Here is a 20,095-nt window from a genome sequence, read left to right as displayed (position 1 = left end):
TGCTTCGGAATTACTAAATTCATACCCTCATAATAGTCCATGAATAGAAATTCTGAATAATTAAGACAGCATAAAATCACAAATACCATAAAACATATGTCCTTTAAAAAGTATTTGATCCAGAAGGAACTAAATAATTGATGGGCGGGGGGCCATGTGAAATCACAGATTTTAAAGAAAGTTTTCCTTTCTTTAGTTATATTCATACTTTTCCAGAAATTTATGACCTTCAAAAACTGTTTTGTTTTGTTTGTTGTTAATCTACCCAAGATAGTACTTCAAAAAACTGGTTCTCAATTAAAATTTAAGGCCAGGTGTGGTGGCTCATGTCTGAAATTCGAGCATTCTAGGAGGCCGGGGTGGAAGGATAGCTTGAGATCAGGAGTTTGAGACCAGCCTGATCAAGAGCAAGACCCCATCTCTACTAAAAATAGAAAAATCAGCCAGGTGTGGTGGTTCATGACTCTAGTACCAGCTACTGGGGAGGCTGAGGCAGGAGGATCCCTTGAGCCCGGGAGTTTGAGGTTGCTGTGAGCCAGGCTGATTCCAGGGCACTCTAGCCAGGCAACAGAGCGAGACTCTGTCTCAATAAATAAAATAAAATAAAATAAAATAAAATTTCAAACTTGGCACACACTACATGCTAAACAAATGTTGCTGCTGCTGCTGCCACCTAATTTAATACCATTACCCTTGCATGATATACATAATACATATATACATATACAATGAAGCATATACAGAAATAAACACAAAGGTATTTCTGAAGTGTAGATTTGGATGGAAAGAAACCAAAATGCAGATGTTGCAAGGTGTAAATGCACAACTCAGAATGCTAAGTAAATTTTCATCTAATATTTTAAATTCTTTCAATTTGTAACAGCACCTGTTCTTCCTTTAAAAAGTAAGTCAACTTGGACAAAACGTGTGTATGTGTTTATGAATATATATGTAAAAATCAGATATATTAAAATATCTCTGATTATTCTAGAAAAAAAAGGCTATGGAACTAGTTGAAGTTCATTCCTAAATTTGTCACAAGGAGTTTTTTATGGTTTTGAATTATATTCTGCCTACCTCTTAATTTTTTATATTATTCTATATACAAATTTTAAAGGTTGAATTACAAATAATTAACAAAAAGAAAATAAGGAATTCATAATTTGAGGAGCTGTTTGGAATATTGACTTGCTTACATAGTATAATGCAACAAATAAAGGTTTCTGTTGTATTTTTTGAAAGGTATAATGAAACCAGAAGGAATGAAACCATATAATGAAACTAACACTGAGGAAACAGGTTGCTTTGACAATAACATGGTGGAAGACCTAACTCTGCTGGAGGAAGGGGAGCATAATGCATATAGGAGGAGTGAAAAAGATTCTCTGCTTGATCAAAATATAGTCAGGCTCCTGAGCCTTCTCCTAGGCCCAACTATGAACTTTATTATAAAATCCAGTTTTAAGAAAGAACCCTAAGTCAGAACGCCCCTTGATATCTGATCGCCCTTCAAAATCTGATAGACAAAGTCTGATCACCCTGGCCTGTCTTCAACAAGAATGTTGTTAGGTCAGTTAAGCCAGAATCCCCCCATCCCTGAATTTTCTTCTTAGTAATTTTTCATCCACTGACCCCCACTCTGCTCCTTGGCTATAAATTATGATTTACCCATGCTATAATCGGAGCTGATAGAAATTTCTGTCCTTCACTGCAAAATCCCATTGCATTGGTACTATATCTATCACAATGGTTCTGTATAACATCTTCCTTACCATCATTTAACAAATACCATTGAATAATTTTTTTCTTTCATATTAATAGTTGTGATGCTGAGAATTGGGTAGGACCAGATGTATCATTGGTCCCTCTGACCTCTCACTCAGGACCTTAAATGTGCACCTTTGAAGCCTTGGTCTTCACTCCCAATCAATTGTTCAGGTATCCATTGGTAAGTCAGACTCCTGAAACATTATTCAGGACAAATGTCAGTTGAAACTGATAAAGACAGGTTTAGATTCTTAAGATTTAAAGTACACTTCAAAGCTGAGTTAGATCCTCAGGCTTCTTTTGAAAGGTACCTCCTGGGATGTAAAGTCTTTTTCTTGGCTCTTTGTAGAGTGGGGATTATTTCTTGACTCATTCTGATGAAAGTTCCTTCTTCCTAGCTCTTGTGAGAGGCCAGAATATGCCATCCCAAAATATGAAAGATAGTTGAGTTAAAGACTACTAAGAAAAAGAAGATACAGGAAAGTTTTCTGCCCTCCCTCTACTTTCCTAAATGGAAGACATGGAGTTACAAAGAAAAAAGTATCCTATTCCCACCCTCACTTCTTCCAGGGTCTGAAGATGATGTTTGAACTTAGCAGCCTGGAGATGATACCAGGCGAATTTACATTAACGTGCTTTACTAACTAAACTTTATCTGCCATTTCTTTGCCTTTCCACAAGTTGCCACCCCTGGAGACTCAAAGTCATTTGTCTTTTCACTTCTTTAAAAATTTACTGTTTGCTGTTGAAGATGGTATATAAGCTGGAATTCAAAGCCACCTCTTTGATAACTACTCATTATCTGGGTGTCTCCCTTATGTAGAGGAAATACACACGTTAATAAATTTGTTTTCGTTGTGTTAATCTTCTTTTGCCACAGGGGTCTGTTTCAACAAAAATTAACCTATGGGAATTATTTTTCCTCTACACTCTCTTTCTTGAGTGAGCATGAATCCCTGACTCCCTGGACTGGAAATCTCTTTTTCTGGCTCTCTTTTTATGAGGGGGTATATTAGTCTGTTTGTACTGACATAAGAAATACCTAAGACTGGGTAACTTATAAATAACATGGATTTATTTTTCATGGTTCTGGAGGCTGAAAAGTCCAAGATCAAGGGCCCAGCAGGATTGGTGTCTGGTGAGGGCTGTTCTCTATTTCCAAGATGGTGCCCTATTGGTGTATCCTCTGAAGTAGAGTAATGCTATATGTTCACATGGTGGAAGGGACAGAAGGATAAGAGAGTGCTCCCTTCAACCTCATGACCTTTCATAAGGCAGAACCCTCATTACTGGATGACCTTCTAGTTGCACAACTCAATACTGTTGCAGTGGGGTATTCATATTTTAAGGGTGGGTAGTTCATGCTAAACTCATTTATCAGGGTTCTTTGCTAAAAGTGGGTTTTACAAAGAAATGCCCAGATGAGCCTTGGAGAAGTTTCCAAAGCCGAACTAAATTTTGGCCAAGTAGAGAAACTTTGTCCCCCTCCTGTTCAATGAAAGAGGAGATATTCTTTCCTTTGAGCAATATTACTCCATTTTCTTGTTCAGTTGTCTTTTGTTCATTAAGAATCAGCTGAAGCATCTGCTGGACTTCATAATATAAGTTAGCTGCTGGATGGATTGAGCTGCCAGGCCTTTAATTGGGAGTCATTTAGTTTTCTATGAAAATAACAGAAAAATAGCCAGGTGAAGTGAATTACAACACTCTTGTAATCTCAGCTACTCTGGAGGCTGATGCAGGAGGATCACTTGAGCCCAGGAGTTTCAGGCTGCAGTGCACTTTGATCACATCTGTGAATAGCCACTGCGCTCAATTCTGGGTGACACAGAATGACCCCATCTCTTTAAAAAAATAAAAAGAAAGAAAAAGCTTAATACTGGGAACAAACTGTAAACTCAGCTTCTGAGTCCAAAGTTAAGCTAGTCAAGATATTTTAGAATTGAGCTTATCTTTAGATGGTGAAGTTAGGAAGGCAGTGGCAATCTGATAGATTTTCCTGATTTGCAGTTTGCATGTTGTTATAGTACTCTGGTGAACTTACTGAGTGCCCACACAGCAATAGGCACAAAGATGATTTCTTTTGAAGTTTATATTATAGGGACAAAAAAGTAATATATTTTCCTTACTCATTGCAAGGTTTGTGGCTGAGATCCCTATAACAAAGGACATATTAGTGAGAGAAAATTATAACAAAATTGTTCAATAAAAAGTTTAAGTGACATAGAAGCCTTTAGAAATTAAGACCCAAGGAGCCAGGGAAAACTATTTTTATGAACAATTATGCAGAAGAATGATTGGACAATGAAGGAGTATTATCTAATGATAATAATCTGTAGCAAGACCTGTTTGTTCAGATTCTTCTTGGTCTCTGGGTACAGGACAGCACCCCTCTTTAATGAGGTTCTTATGACCTATGTTCAGAGGAGGTGGGTCAGATAATTATTTTATGACCTACATTCATGGGAGATAGGTCAGAGAGTGAACTTCCTGCTTCTGCCATTTTCTCAATTTTCAGAATGCCATATTTTGAGATTTTATTTTGTGAGCCCCAAGAGGGGCATAATTACCTATTATCAGAAGTCATTCTTATGGAGGCTTTGGACAAAATTTTAGATGACTGCCTGAGGAGACATATAGTATTTGTCATCTAGTCTATCTCTAAGTAGCATTTTTCCCTTTCAGACTTAAGTAGGTGGTTTTTCAGGATCTACAAGTCCCTTAAGAGCAAGGGACCCCTTAAACTGCAAGTGACTGACAGGCTGGAGTGGAAAAAAAGCTGGTAGGGTAGGAAAGAGGGATGGAGGTAATGAAGACTTGAAGGGGGAATAGGCATTTTTCAAAATAAGATATACAAATGGCCAAAAAAAATGGAAAAATGTTTAATATCACTAATTACCAGGGAACTGAAAATTAAAACCACGATGAGATACCATCTTACTCTAATTAGTATGGCCGTTACTAAAAAGTCAAAAAAACAATAGATATTGGCACAGATTCAGTGAAAACTCAACACTTATACACTGTTGGTAGAAAAGTAAATTAGTAAAACCTCTATGGAGATCCGTACGGAGATTTCTCAATGAACTAAAAGTAGGTCTACTCTTCAATCCTGCGATCCCACTACTGGGTATCTATCCAAAGGAAAAGAAATCATTATATCAAAAAAGATACCGCACTTGTATATTTATTGCAACCCAATTCATAATTGCAAAGATGTAGAATCAACCTAAATTGCTCATCAACTGATGAATGAATCGAGAAAATGTGGTATGTATACCATGGAGTACTACTCAGTGATAAAGAAGAATGAAATAATTTATTTTGCATCAACTTGAATGGGACTGGAGGCCATTATCCTAAGTGAAGGAACTCAGGAAAAAAAAAATAAATGCTGCATATTCTCGCTTAAAATAAGGAGCCAAACTATTGCTGCACAAGGACACACAATGGTATAATGGACATTGGAGACTCCAAAGGGGAAGGGTGAGAAGGATGAGGATAAAAATTTACCTGTTGGGTACAATGTACACTACTCAGATGATGGGTGCACCAAAAGCCCACATTACACCACTATACAATACATAGTTGTAATGGAATTCAACTTGTAACCCCTAAGTCTAGTAAAATAAAAACAAAAGGAAAGAAAAAAAGAGATAATGGATAATAACCCTGAAGGTATTATGGAGAAATTCAAGGATGCCAAGACCATCACAGGCCCAGAGTGCCAGGTCCTTGAGGAAAACATGGTTTTAATGGAAGGGACCAGAGTACCAGAGAAGGCCAGGGTGCCTGTGGGACTTTGGAACTCTGTATTCTGATCAGGTTCCTCATCCTACGCACCCCCACCCCCACCCCCCAGGTGATATCTGCTCACCTTGCCCAGCCTTCTGAGATAATCCTGTTAGCTCAGTTTAGCTATTTTTTTTTCTATTTTTAGTAGAAATGGGGTCTTTCTCTTGTTCAGGCTGGTCTCGAACTCTTGAGCTTAAGCAATTCCTCCCCCTCAGCCTTACAGAGTGCTAGGATTAAAGGTGTGAGCCAGAATGTTATACTTTCAATTCAAAGAAAATACCTTATTACAGACTTCAGAGAACATTTCCAAACATGGTAAGAAATAAGGTAATGTTGCTGCTCTAACAAAGATTTCAAAGAGGTATAGAGAAATGTAGATAAAAGAAATCAGGTACCTAGAAAAAAGTACAGAATGTAACAAAACTTAAGTGGTTACAAAAATGAAAGAGTTCAAAATTAGTAACTAGATACATTTTTCTTTGTTACATTGGAAATCTTTTTAAGAACAGCCTACCAAGTGTTTAGGCTACAAAATTACATTCTTTTATGAACTATTTTGTAACTGATGAAGAAAATTATATATACATATATATGTACACACATTAAATGTCCTTAACATCTAGCCCCAGCATACTTTTAGCTTCATTCAGGTAAATTAAACAAGTTTCTATCTGTTCTACCTCAAATATTCTGTCATCTGTTCATACTTTGTATCCTACCCAGAACAAGAATCCTATTTATTGGCCGGGCAAGGTGGCTCACACCTGTAATTCTAGCACTCTGGGAGGCCAAGGCGGGTGGATCGTTTGAGCTCAGGAGTTCCAGACCAGCCTGAGCAAGAGTGAGACCCCATCTCTACTAAAAAAAAAAAAATAGAAAGAAATTAGCTGGACATCTAAAAATTTACATAGAAAAAATTAGCCGGGGCATGGTGGCACATGCCTGTAGTCCTATCTACTCAGGAGGCTGAGGCAGAAGGATTGCTTGAGGCCAGGAGTTTGAGGTTGCTGTGAAATACGCTGATGATACAGCACTCTAGCCTGGGCAACAAAGTTGAGACTCTGTCTCAAAAAAACAAACAAACAACAACAAAAAAAAAACCTATTTTTTTTCTTCCCTACTATATATTTTTTTATTTTTTTATTTATCTTTTTGTTCTCTTTCTATTTCTACCTTCTCCATATCAGACCTACTATATATTTTTTGAATTTCTACTATTTACCATTCATGTCTCTAGTCATTTGTTTCCTCCAGAGAGCCTTCCTTCACTACTTAAATCTAGATAGAGTACATTTCTATACATCCTATGAAATCACCCAGTGTAATATACAGTCAAAATCACAGCATTTCTATCCAGAATTAGTTGCCTATTCATTTGTCTGAATTCCCACTTCACTGATGCTTCAATTACAGGAGGAAAGCTGTATTTTTCATTCACCTGTTCATCCGCCACATATAACCAAGTACATGACATATGCTTACCACTCAAATATTGTTGCCATAAATTCCTTGTTTCCATTTTCCCTCCCCAAATTAGACACAATTAAGCATTTAAGTAGCACCACTCTAAAGTCAAAAAATATTAGATCTTTTCCAACATTAAAATTCCATTTCCCTAATTTGCATAGAAGTAAAATGATATAAATCTTGCCTGTTTGGTCTCATTTCTTCCTCCAAAACTCCATTTACAATTCTATGAATGGAACATTATTATTCCTTTGTTATTTTTCAATGTGCCACCATTGTCCTTGCCTCGTTACAGTTGTGAAGTGTCCTCTCATACTTGCAAGTCCTTTCCTCCTGTGTTTTGTATACTTGAAATATGAATTTCATTATCTGTCTTCAGAAACTGATGTTAACGGCTCGTGTGTGTGTGTGTGTGTGTGTGTGTGTGTGTGTGTTTGAGATGGAGTCTTGCTCTGTTACCTGGACTAGAGTACCATGGTGTCAGCCTAGCTCACAGCAGCCTGAAACTCCTGGGCTCAAGCAATTCTCCTGCCTCAACCTCCTGAGTTGCTGGGACTACAGGTGTGCACCATGATGCCCAGCTAATTTTTCTATTTTTAGTAAAGACAGGGTCTCACTCTTGCTCAGGCTGGTCTCAAACTCCTGGCATCAAGTGATCGTCCCCCTTGGCCTCCCACAGTGCTAGAATTATAGGCCCAAGCCACCACACCCAGCCTGCTAATGTTGTTTAAAGATAGTCAATCTTCATTATTCTCAGATTACGTATTTACAAATCTGCCTGCTTAATAAAGTTTATTTGTAACCCCAAAATCAATATCTGTGGTACTTTTGTGGTCATTCACAGAGTGGCAACAACTCTGTTACTAATTGAGCATGTTCCCAGCTAAGATAGAACAAGATGATGTTCTGCTTTTTTGTGTCAGTCATAAATATGTGTTCTTTTCATGGTCCATTTAGTGAGACTCTTTGCCTATGAATTGACTTAAGTTTTGGAAGCTAGGTGGGAATCTGTTGAATATTTGGCTATCAGACTTGGAAGTTTTCTTCTTATGTAGCTCAACCAATACTCTAGTATTCTTCTCATCTATTTCATTTTAGGGACTTTGTGATCAGTTAGCTACCTCCAAAGTTTTCTATTTGCCAAAACATTCTGATTACTGGTACAAACCTATAAGCCTTTACAGTAAGTTGTGCATTGTGTTTTTGGCAGTTAAATGCTCACATGAGCAAATGTTTGAGTCATCTCCAGCTACATGAGATAATACAATAAATCTTGGATCCCTAGTAATTGCACTAATATTTTTTTTTTTTTTTTTTTTTTTGAGACAGAGTCTCACTCTGTTGCCCAGGCTAGAGTGAGTGCCGTGGCGTTAGCCTAGCTCACAGCAACCTCAAACTCCTGAGCTCAAGGGATCCTCCTGTCTAAGCCTCCCGAGTAGCTGGGACTACAGGCATGCACCACCATGCCCGGCTAATTTTTTCTATATATATTTTTAGCTGTCCATATAATTTCTTTCTATTTTTAGTAGAGATGGGGTCTCGCTCTTGCTCAGGCTGGTCTCGAACTCCTGAGCTCAAACGATCCGCCCACCTCGGCCTCCCAGAGTGCTAGGATTACAGGCGTGAGCCACCGCGCCCGGCCTGCACTAATATTAATTAATTCAACTCAGTCTAGTGTTGCGGTGTGTTTTTTTGTTTGTTTGTTTGTTTGTTTTGCCTTCCTTGGTATAATAACCTTAGATTCCTCTTCCTACTATGTTCCCCAGTTTTCTGACAATATATATTACACCCAGGCAAGAGTGCAGTGGCATCATCATTACTCACTGTAGCCTCAAACTCCTGGGCTCAAGCAATCCTCCTGCCCTAGTATCCCAAGTAGCTTGGACTACAGGCATGTGTCACCATGCCTGGCTTAATTTTTTTATGTTGCATTGTCTTTTGTATTGTATTACATTTTTGTAGAGGGGGTTCTCACTGTGTTGCCCAGGCTGGTCTCAAACTCCTGGCTTCAAGCGATCCTCTTGCCTCAGCCTCCCAAAGTACTGGGCTTACATGCATAAGCCACTGTATCCTTAAATTTTGTTTTTGATTTTCAACAATATCATCCCTGTAGCTACAAGAGATAAGGGCCACCTTTTATAGTTGCCATGGAGTTCTCAGGTTTTCAGGCCATGACTTGAGCTGAGAATTAAGGAACCTAAGCTTGTCATTTTCTCTTCATAAGGAGTCAAGGGCCCTCATCAATAGAATCCATCCTACCCCATGTTCCTTATAGTCATGATGACCACTATAACATTCAAGTAAAGGAATGACCACCCTGGACTCATTCTGTGGACATATCTCTTGAAACAACTCCAGTATCAATTCTTTCAGTAAAGGTACAATCAGGAGGCAGACATAAGAATTCTAACAGGGAATGTTTGAAATGGATGTTTTATAACTATAACTGGATTGCAATCCATGTCTCATTAGAGGGTTCATAGCAGTGGCTCACTGGATGGAAGAATAGTCACTGTGTGCTACATCAGTGGAACTTGACAGAAATCTTCCCTCTTAGGTGCCAAGGAAAGGTGTTCACAGCCAGATAACTCATTGGTAGCACTTCACTATAACCTAAGGGGAGGGGTTATAGGAAGCTGCTGACCACTAGTGCTAATGACTCCCATGTATTGCAGGAGCCTGGTGCTAGAAAAGCCATTTGAACACTAGGGAAGCCACGCATACTATAGAAAACTGATCCTGGAGAAAGGTATGCATGGTAGAGAAAACTGCTGAGAGACCACAATAGAAACAGAAACGAAAATCACCTCTTACCACTTCCAATTACTGACAAACCTTACCATTGTGCCAGATGGCAAATGAGATAGAGCTGGAACTCATTCTTCTAAGTGAAGTATCCCAAGAATGGAAAAATAAGCATCACATGTACTCACCATCAAATTGGCCTAACTGATAATCACCTAAGAGCACATTTAGGAATAACATTAATCAGGTGTCAGGCAGATGTTGGGAGGGGATGGGTGTATATATACATAATGAGTGCGGTGCGCACCGTCTAGGGGATGGACACACTTGAAGCTCTGATTCGGGGGAGAGGGGGAAAAAGGGCAATATACGTAACTTAAATTTTTGTACCCCCTTAATATGCTGAAATAAAAAAAAAAGAAATTCTTTTTTTTTTTTTTTTTTTTTTGAGACAGAGTCTCACTCTGTTGCCCAGGCTAGAGTGAGTGCCGTGGCGTCAGCCTAGCTCACAGCAACCTCAAACTCCTGAGCTCAAGGGATCCTCCTGTCTCAGGCTCCCGAGTAGCTGGGACTACAGGCATGCACCACCATGCCCAGCTAATTTTTTCCATATATATTTTTAGCTATCCATATAATTTCTTTCTATTTTTAGTAGAGATGGGGTCTCGCTCTTGCTCAGGCTGGTCTTGAACTCCTGAGCTCAAACAATCCGCCCACCTCGGCCTCCCAGAATGCTAGGATTACAGGCGTGAGCCACCGCGCCCAGCCAAGAAAAGAAATTCTTAAAAAAAAAAAAGTATATGACTCCATTTTCGCAAAGCAGACCATGAAACATGAATTTAGATCTGAGAGACAGCAGCTTGTTATGTGATTTACAGTTCTTGTAATTAAACTAAGGGAGACTACAGGCACATGACACCATGCCCAGCTAATTTTTTCTATTTTTAGCTGTTTGGATAATTTCTTTTTATTTTTAGTAGAGGCAGGGTCTCACTCTTGCTCAAGCTGGTCTTGAACTCCTGAGCTCAAGCAATCCTCCCACCTCGGCCTCCCAGAGTGCTAGGATTACAGGCGTGAGCTACCATACCCAGCCGCTAGTAAGCATTTCTTATCTCCTATTTTTTTCAGGTGCTAATGCTATAAGGCTCATATATATAAAGATTTTGCCCTTATAGTATTTGCAGTCCAACTGAGTAATGAATGACAGAAGGAATTTAGACACTGTTTTGCAAGAAAGTGCTCTTGTGTCCCTCTCTGGTCTATTTCCCAACACTTTGGGGAAGTTAGGCGCTAGTTCTATAAATTTAGCAGCTTAAAACAATGTAAATACATTATCTCCATTTCTGTAGTTTGGTGGTCTGGGTACAGGTTAACTGGGCCCTCAGTTAAATGTCTCACAGTGCTACAATCAAGGTGTCAGCAACCTGTGTTCCTTTCCAAGCTCACTTGCTTGTTTGGCAGAATTCATTTCCTTGTGGCCATAGAGTTTATAGAAGCTTTCTTCTTCAAAGCCGCAATGGAGAAAAGTAGTCTCTGCTACTTTGTCTGACATCAAGAAAGGCCTAGGACCCCCTTATGTTAGAGACAGGGTTTTTCTCTATCATCCATGCTGGAGTGCAGTGGCATGGTCATAGCTGACTGTAACCTTGAACTCCTGGGCTCAAAGGATACTCCCACCTTAGCCTTGTGAGTAGCTGGTACTACAGGCTTATGCCACCATGCCTAGCTAATTTTAAATTTTTTTTTCTAGAGATGGAATCTTGCTATGTTGTCCAGACTGGTTTCAAACTCTTGGGCTCAAGTGATCCTCCCACCTTGGCCTCCCAAAGTGCTGGGATTATAGGCTTCAGCCACTGTGCCAGATCCTAGGAGCACTTTTAAAAGGCTTACCTGATTAGGTGAGGACCACATAGATAATATTCCTTTTAATGAACTCAAAGACAACTAATTAGAGACCTTAATTACATCTGCAATATCACTTCACTTTTGCCTTATAACGTAACATAATCACAGTAGTGGTATCACTGGCCATATTTTATTGGGAGGTTCTTCCCACACTCAAGGGGATGGGACTGCATAAGGGAATGACTAATTGTGGGTCACCCTACAGTGGCACCATGCTTCAGAGACCATCTGCTATATTGCAAGGACACATCACTCCTTCCATCAGGCCATTTAGTAATTTCAGGCTTCATTAGTTTTTTTCCTGTTCCAACATAGATTATAGTTCTCCTCTGCTAAGGATATACCTGAAAAGAGCTAATGGACTCTGTATGCCTTTATCACCTACCTGACAGCTTCCCCGAGCAAGTAGAACTCAACATGAACATTTTATAGCTGAATAATAATAATTATTATTATATTTTAAAGTATTATGTGTGAATAAAAAACTGGAGAAGACTGAAACAGGATCCACACCTTTCACCTCTCACAAAAATCAACTCACGGTGGATAACAGACTTAAACCTAAGGCGTGAAACTATAAGAATTCTAGAAGAAACTGTTGGAAAAACTCTTATAGACATTGGCCTAGGCAAAGAACTTATGAAGAAGACCCCAAAGGCAATCACAGCAAAAACAAAAATAAATAAATGGGACCTGATCAAATTAAAAAGCTTCTGTACAGCCAAAGAAACTATCATGAGAGCAAACAGACAACCTATAGAAAGGGAGAAAATATTTGCATGGTACACATCCAATAAAGGGCTGATGACTAGGATCTATATAGAACTCAGGAAAATCAGCAAGAAAAAATCAAACAACCCTATCAAAAAGTGGGCAAAGGACATGAACAGAAACTTTTCAAAAGAAGATAGACTAATGGCTAACAAACATGAAAAAAATGCTCAACATCTTTAATCATCAGGGAAATGCAAATCAAAACTACAATGAGATATCACTTACCTACAGTGAGAATGGCCTTTATCAAAAAGTCCCAAAACATTAAATGCTGGCATGGATGTGGAGAGACAGGAACACTCCTACACTGCCGGTGGGACTGCAGACTAGTAACCTCTGTGGAAAGTAATACGGAGATACCTTAAACAGATACAAGTAGACCTACCCTTTGATCCAGCAATCCCATTATTGGGCATCTACCCAAAAGAACAAAAGACATTCTATAAAAAAGACGTCTGCACTAGAATGTTTATAGCAGCACAATTCACAATTGCAAAGATGTGGAAACAACCCAAGTGCCCATCAATACGTGAGTGTATTAGTATAATGTGGTATATGTATACCATGGAGTTCTACTCAGCCACAAAAAACAATGGTGATCTAGCACCTCTTGTATTGTCCTGGATAGAGCTGCAGCCCATTATACTAAGTATCATGAAAATGGAAAAACAAGCACCACATGCACTCACCATCAAATTGGTATTGACTGATCAACCCTTAGGTGCCCATATAGTACGCCCCTGTGAAACAGAAAAGAAAGAAAACAGGGAGAAACTCCATACCAGGATCTAAGTTGCAAAATTTGCTTTTGTGGTTTCTGTAACTTACCTGCTTGCACAAACAGGCCTGCACCGGAAAGATGATAGATCAGCTAGGAATGTCGCACCTGACTGCAGCTTGCACAAAGACCTCACTGGAGATTAGAGATAAACACATTGTAACTGTGCCCTTCACCTTCCTTAAGGAATGTATAAAAGACTGTTACACCCCTTGCTGGGGGCTCAGAATTTGGACCCTGTCCTCTGAGCCTCATTGGTGAATAAACGCTAGTCTTCCTCTCCTGGTCTCTGGGTCAGTCATTAGGAGAAGGAGTCTCCTCCTGCAACAACTGAGAGCAATTTAAGAGATTTCCAGAGAAATGGGAAGTACCACCCAAAGATCTGAGATCTGTGTGTGGTGAAAATGATTAGTGAGCACAGACTACTAATAATGATGTGGCAGTCAGCTGAGTTAAGACACAGACTAAAGGGAACCACCAGATTCTATTTAATAAATTTGAAGCCTTTGTGAAAAACCTCTTCCTGTTTGACATGAACTTATTATTTTTGCAGACATTCAAATAAAGCTTATCTATCCACAAATATAAAAAAAGAGTATTTTCAATTGAAGAGATCAACAAGCTTTCGAAGAGGCTTTCCCTCTATCTGCATAAAACCAGATGGCCCCATGAAAAAGAACAGTCGACTTCCTTTCCCCTCCCTATGATCTCCACATGTGACAGGAAAGAAAATCAAGAATGCAACCAGACCTGGCCCAAATCATTTTAAAAATAATACCTGTCTCTCAGGTTAATTTAATGTGCAAAGAGAATCATTTACAAGTCAATCTCTTCCCTCGCCATTCATTCTCAAAGTATCTATTAATTTTCCCTAGTAACCGTTTATTGTCCCTGAACAGAATTACCTGTATTCCTCATCTCCCACTCCCCTCTAAAATGAGAGTATATAAATTTCTGGACCCCATTGGGATATTGGGGAATCACTCTGTAACTCTCCTCGAGCCCATAGTAAATAAATCTTCCTTTCATTCATCTGTCTTATGAGTTGATCTTTCAGTGAACCTTCTGAGGGGAGGGGCAAAACCCCACAGAGCCTAGAGAGAATTTTTTTTTTTTTTTAATGGGGCGATTACATGCTAAAGCCTTTGTGCGCAAGCGATCCATGGGAAACTTCAGCAAGCGCATCTAAGCGGAACAGACCCGCAGAGAGGGAGGAAATAGAAACCTGGAGGAGTAGGGGAGAGCCACAGGATCCGCCAGCCATGTCACCTTCCCACAGCGCACCAGAGGCCTGTTGCTCAGCTGACAATGGCCGTTTCCTGTGGGATGTGGTGCTGGGCTGGAGGCAATGATGGCTGTGGGGACCCCCGCTGGGGAACTGGGGCTCCAGGCCCCTCCTTAGTGACTTGAGCATAAGCCCTTTGTATCAGACTGGAAAACGTTTTGAAGAATAAAACCTTAAAAAAAAAAGAATAATAACCTGCCGAGGCTTTATCTAAGAAATTCCATTCATCTCCTGAACTGCAGTGCTAGTGAAGAGGAAAATGACATGTATGGAAACACACACAGTTACTCAAGGATTTAATGTGACACAATGCAAGTCTAGTGAACTAGTATTACAATCAAATCTGTACTTTGTGTGTGTCCATGGTACTACACTGCGATACATCCATGTTTGTCAATGAAGTCATTAGCCTAATAGTATTCACATTGACCTTTAACCCCTGCTTTATGTATAGGAAGTGACAGGAAAAGTGGGCATGGGCCAGGCTTCCCTGCATCTTTATTGGGAAAGATTACAAATTATTTCCCCCACAGCAATTATGTATTATGTTTTTGTTTTTAAATAAATATATATTTGTAAAAATCCTGCCCAAATGAGCACAGTAAATCCCGGTTCCTGAGCCCCCATTTTCTTTTGTCTGAGCTTTTTATTAGCTTGCCATCCATGTCCCCTTTCTGTTGCTGCTAGATGGCGCTGTGAGCACAGGGTTCCCTCAATCCCAAAAGCTAGCAAGCACTTCTAAAATAGCAGTAAGGGTGAGTTTAAGGCATGAAAGCAACCTCTGCTGAAGTGTCTTTTTCCAGGTGGAGAATTTGTTGTCCGACTCAGCATCTTTCACAGGTAAATCTAACTCTATGAAGAGAAGGTTCTACCCTGAAAATACTAAATTTTTTTGGTGGCTATTTTTCATGGACCTTAGGCAGTCTCTCTTTTTCTCACCGCATACTTTTTCTTTTCCTTTACAGAGTCAGGTCTAAACCCCTACATATTTTTCTTCAAGTTTATAAGACTCCATATTCCCATTTTAGAATTACAACAGTTGTGTTTTTAAATAAGCAGAACCCTTAGTAGCTGATAAATAGAACCATGGATAACTATAAAATCTTAACAGATTGACACAGAATAAAATTCCTTAAAAATCTAGTCCTGATGTAGTTTTCTAGCTTCCTTCAGGTATTGAAATTACTACTCTCCTTGTGATATCTCTCAGATTTGTTGCCTTCTATGCATGCCTTGGTCTCTACCTGAATACTAACCTCTTTTGCTTCCCTAGCTTTAATTTGCATGATTTTCTGCTACTTATTCTTCCTGTATTGAATCATAAATTGCTTCCTACAGAAATACATCAATGAATATTTAAATTTGGGTTATGTGTGCATGCATTTTGTGGATATTGCACCTGCCCTATTACATCATTTCTAATCTATCTTTTACTGCCTATCTATTAGATTGTCTGATGCCTCAAGTAAAGGAGAAGTTTATCTCTGTTGCTCAGTAGTACATCCTTCATATGTGGCTAGTCTGTGCATTCTGAATGGGAGTCTCAATGTTCTATCTACACAAATTAATGTCCTTGTAAACCATTCACAATGAGAACAAATTAAGCCATTAAAGGGAGACACTGTGTAAATTTTGTCTTGTGGCTATCATAAAAGTCTCTGTTCCTCTCCTTTTCTTTTTTTTTTTTTTTTTTTTTTTTTTTGTTGAGACAGAGTCTCACTTTGTTGCCCAGGCTAGAGTGAGTGCCGTGGCGTCAGCTTAGCTCACAGCAACCTCAAACTCCTGGGCTTAAGCGATCCTCCTGCCTCAGCCTCCCGAGTAGCTGGGACTACAGGCATGCGCCACTATGCCCGGCTAATTTTTTCTATATAGATTTTTAGGTGTCCATATAATGTCTTTCTATTTTTAGTAGAGACGGGGTCTCGCTCAGGCTGGTCTCGAACTCCTGACCTTGAGCAATCCACCCGCCTCAGCCTCCCAGAGTGCTAGGATTACAGGCGTGAGCCACCGCGCCCGGCCCTCTCCTTTTCAATCAGAGGTACTTAAGTGGGAATTCCAGGAAAACACTGAAACAGATAATGTACAACATTTTTTTTAATAAAAGTGATTTCTCATAAAATTAATAAAGAATTATGCTTGAAGGCCAGGCGCGGTGGCTCACACCTGTAATCCTAGCACTCTGGGAGGCCGAGGCGGGTGGATCGCTCAAGGTCAGGAGTTCAAGACCAGCCTGAGCAAGAGCGAGACCCCATCTCTACTAAAAATAGAAAGAAATTATATGGCCAACTAAAATATATACAGAAAAAATTAGCCGGGCATGGTGGCGCATGCCTGTAGTCCCAGCTACTCGGGAGGCTGAGGCAGTAGGATCGCTTAAGCCCAGGAGTTTGAGGTTGCTGTGAGCTAGGCTGATGCCACGGCACTCACTCTAGCCCGGGCAACAAAGCGAGACTCTGTCTCAAAAAAAAAAAAAAAAAAAAAATTATGCTTGAAAATATTAAAATAATTTAAAAGATTCTTGGAAAAATGATTATGAATGCATTTTAAAAAAGAAAAATTAAAGTCATTAATATATAAGACAAAAATACACATTTGATTGTAGATATTTAGGTGATCGAAAAAAAATAAAGTAAATTTTTACTCAAGTGTTAAAGACATTTGCCTGCCAGCACCCCAAATAACTTAACAGTTGGGCCAGGCACGGTGGCTCCCTCCTGTAATCCTAGCACTCTGGGAGGCCGAGGCGGGTGGACCGCTCGAGGTCAGGAGTTCGAGACCAGCCTGAGCAAGAGTGAGACCCCCGTCTCTACTAAAAATAGAAAGAAATTATCTGGCCAACTAAAAATATATAGAAAAAAAATTAGCTGGGCATGGTGGCGCATGCCTGTAGTCCCAGCTACTCAGGAGGCTGAGGCAGTAGGATCGTTTGAGCCCAGGAGTTTGGGGTTGTTGTGAGCTAGGCTGACGCCATGGCACTCACTGTAGCCCGGGCAATGAAAAGCTTGAAGTAGTATAGTGTCAGCAAGCAGAATAATTGTTGGAAAAAAATCTCTTATACAAAAGAACTGATTTCCCAAACTGAAGCCAGGGAGTACAGAGAACAGCTGTCCTTGGCTCTGCAGAGGGCAGCTTTGCAATTGTCTGGGCATGCTCTGGGGGAGGAAGACAACTTTCATGGGGTCCTCTGTGCTTACATAGGAAGCACCCAGGCGTGTCTGGATAGGTTCTGGCCATGGCTGGCAGTTGCTGGCATATTAAAAGGTCCCTCAGGCCCCAGAAAATAAGGGAGGAAAATGAGAATGTGTGACAGAGACTAAAATTCACTGAAAATGTACTAAAAAATAAACCAGGGAGTGGTGATGAGGGGATTATCTGAGGGTCACAAGGATATGAGAGACATAAGCATAAACAGCAGTGTTCTAAAATTCTAAGCCCTACTCTTTATTTGGGGTATATCTGGGATTACTGGTGTAGGTACAAGGCCTGTAGGTTTTCACTAATTCTTCATTATATGACAGCACAGTGGTTAAGAATTTTCTCTGTAGGGAAAATTCTTGTGGTAAAAGAAGTGTCTTATTAACTAAGATAAAATTGTATTTGCACATATATATATATATATATAAAAATATATAGAAAAAAAACAATGAGAAGAGAGATGCAAACATAAATAGGCAAATAATTTATAAGAAACATCAATGGGCCTGGGCGCGGTGGCTCATGCCTGTAATCCTAGCACTTTGGGAGGCTGAGGCAGGTGGATTGTTTGAGCTCAGGAGTTCGAGACCAGCTTGAGCAAGAGCGAGACCCTATCTCCACTAAAAAAATAGAAAGAAATTAGCTGGACAACTAAAAATATATATATAAAAAAAATTAGCCGGGCATGGTGGCACATGCCTGTAGTCCCAGCTACTCGGGAGGCTGAGGCAGGAGGATCGCCTGAGCCCAGGAGTTTGAGGTTGCTGTGAGCTAGGCTGATGCCACGGCACTCTAGCCTGGGCAACAGAGTGAGACTCTGTCTCAAAGGAAAAAAAAAAGAAAGAAAGAAAGAAGGAAGGAAGGAAAGAAAGAAAGAAAGAAGGAAAGAAAGAAAGATCAATGGGGGAAAGATGGATTTTTCTATAAATGTTCTAGGAAACAGAATATCAACTGGGGGAATAAAAATCTGGTCTTTGACCTCACATTACACTTAAAATGATTGCCAGATGGTTCATAGACCTAATTATAAATACAGTTTAATATAGCATTTAATTATAATTGAGGAAATTTTCATGACCATGTGTAAAGTAACATTTCTGAAACTAGACCTAGAAAGTATTTACCAAATAAGAGCAAAGATATTCTAACATACTTAATGTGAACAAAGACTCTGGATACAGACTAAGTCAAGCTCAGGTTCTTCTGTTCCTTTAGGGCTTGAGATTCAGAACTGGACCCTGAGGCTGGGTGCGGTGGCTCACGACTGTAATCCTAGCACTCTGGAAGGCCAAGGTGGGTGGATCGTTTGAGCTCAGGAGTTCCAGACCAGCTCTGAGCAAGAGTGAGACCCTATATCTACTAAAAATAGAAAGAAATTGGCTGGACAACTAAAATTATATATAGAAAAAAATAGCCAGGCATGGTGGTGCATGCCTGTAGTCCCAGCTACTCGGGAGGCTGAGGCAGAAGGATTGCTTGAACCCAGGAGTTTGAAGTTGTTGTGAGTTATGTGAGCTAGGCTGACACCACGGCACTCTAGCCTGGGCAACAGAGTGAGACTCTGTCTCAAAAAAAAAAAAAAAAAAAAGCTTGACCATGGGCATCATGGTAATAATGTCTACCTCTTGAGATGTCATAAGAATTGAATGAACTAATAATACATAAAGCCTGTAGACTAATAGCAGGTCTGTACTAACCACTAAGTCAGTATTTTTGAATACTGATGGTGATTTCAAAGTCATTGGAAGATGTATTATTTGAATCAATTGTAAAATACATGTCATAATAAAGGAATAAAATCATAGATATACTTCTTATTGCTGAGAATTTTATCTTATAATTACTGAAAAAAATCTTTCAATTTACATAAATGTGGATATTTGTCTTATATTATTACATGAGATGGAAAATACAAGCAAAATCCATTAACAACAGTATTCCTAAAATTTCTCCCATTCAGATCAAACCATTTCTGAATCACTTTTTGACTCATTCTGCCCATGATTTTCCCTGCCTTATCATCATCTGTACTAATTAGCAGCTTTGGTGTTATTATAATTCTTGAGAGAGTCAGTCCTAAGCTCTGTAAACTAAAAATAAAAACTAAGCCCCTCCCAATTACTGAACATACCCCCTCTTGGCCAAGAGGACCCTAGAAAAACCTTAAAACTGAGTTTCTGCCCATGACTGAAAGGGAGGTCCACTATGTCTCCTTATACCCCTTCCCTTTTGAAGTTTAGACACACAAGCATTAATGTTAAAATAGAGACCATACAACTGACAAAACACATTCTTAATGGCAATACTATGAAAAATTGCAAACAGTACCTAATGCCAAACAAGGCAGAAGTTCAATCCGGCCTTACAAACAATAAAAAACTCAT

Source organism: Eulemur rufifrons, chromosome 3 (assembly GCF_041146395.1).
Source record: "Eulemur rufifrons isolate Redbay chromosome 3, OSU_ERuf_1, whole genome shotgun sequence".
Classification (NCBI taxonomy): domain Eukaryota; kingdom Metazoa; phylum Chordata; class Mammalia; order Primates; family Lemuridae; genus Eulemur; species Eulemur rufifrons.
This window is presented reverse-complemented; position numbering follows the sequence as displayed.